This window comes from Arachis ipaensis, chromosome B7, assembly GCF_059453495.1.
Source record: "Arachis ipaensis isolate K30076 ecotype BB chromosome B7, ASM5945349v1, whole genome shotgun sequence".
Taxonomy (NCBI): Eukaryota; Viridiplantae; Streptophyta; class Magnoliopsida; order Fabales; family Fabaceae; genus Arachis; species Arachis ipaensis.
The window spans coordinates 49,065,137-49,066,412 of NC_142442.1; the positions used below are offsets into that span (position 1 = coordinate 49,065,137).

The window sequence follows — 1,276 nt, forward strand, 5'->3', positions numbered from 1 at the left end:
ACTTCTTAACTACTTTCTCTCTCTTCTTTTTTGAAAATCTCATCTCCTTCTCCCTCTCTATTTTCAAAAATATCTTCTCTTTTTCCTCTATTAATTTTCGAAAACTATCCCTATTAAAGGATATCTTATTTTCTTTTCTTTTTGATATATCTCTCTCTAATAAAGGACCTCTATACTCTGACATAGAGAATCATTTTCTTCTTCTTTTCTTGCATTCTTTCTTCTTGTTTATGAGCAGGAACAAGGATAAAAAACCTCTCTTTGATCTTGATCCTGAACCTGAGAGGACCCTAAAGAAGCATTTACAACAAATTAAAGCACAACACTTTGGAGGAAACCTCACATAACATTTTGAACAAGAAACTGAAAATACAAGCGTGGCAGCCGAACAGAACAATGGAGGAGATGTAAGAAAGGTTCTTGGTGACTTTACTGCACCCACTTCTGACTTTTATGGAAGAAGTATCTCCATACCTGCTATTAGAGCAAATAAATTTGAGCTAAAGCCTCAGTTAGTCTCTCTAATTCACTAGAATTGTAAATTCCATAGACTTTCACTGGAAGATCCACATCAGTTTCTATTTGAATTCTTGCAAATTTGTGACATTGTTAGGACCAATGGAGTGGATCCTGAGGTCTACAGGCTTATGCTTTTTCCTTTTGCTGTTAGAGACAGAGCTAGGATATGGTTAGATTCGCAACCTAAGGAAAGCCTAGACTCTTGGGAAAAGTTGGTCAATGCTTTCTTGGCCAAGTTCTTTCCACCTCAAAAGATGAGCAAGCTCAGGGTGGAAATTCAAACCTTCAGACAAAAAGAGGGTGAATACCTCTATGATGCTTTGGAAAGATACAAGCAACTGATCAAGAGGTGTCCTCCTGACATGCTCTAAGAATGGTCTATCCTAGGAATCTTCTATGATGGTCTATCTGAAATATCCAAGATGTCTTTGGATCATTCTATTAGTGGATCACTCCACTTGAAGAAAATGCCTGAAGAGGCACAGGAACTCATTGAAATAGTTGCAAACAACCAATTCATGTATACTTCTGAGAGAAACCATGTGAACAATGGGGTAGCTCAGAAGAAAAGAGTCCTAAAAGTTGAGACTTTGATTGCCATATTGGCTCAGAACATGATCTTGACCCAACAGGTCAATATGATCTCTCAGCACTTGACTGGAGTGTAAGCTGCATCTGGTAGCACTCAAGACATCTCCTATGATGGAGATGCCTATGATCCAGATCAACCCATGACAGAAGAGGTGAATTACATGGG

The 1,276-nt window shown here is 38.3% G+C and overlaps 1 non-coding gene across 1 annotated transcript; it reads right to left on the minus strand.

Annotated features, from left to right (window-relative positions):
• Window positions 1-779: 779 nt before the first annotated feature.
• Window positions 780-883, minus strand: LOC148551095 (small nucleolar RNA R71). The gene has a single exon (XR_015893950.1). It is a non-coding gene; the product is annotated as a small nucleolar RNA R71 (small nucleolar RNA).
• Between the last annotated feature and the right edge of the window lie 393 nt (window positions 884-1,276).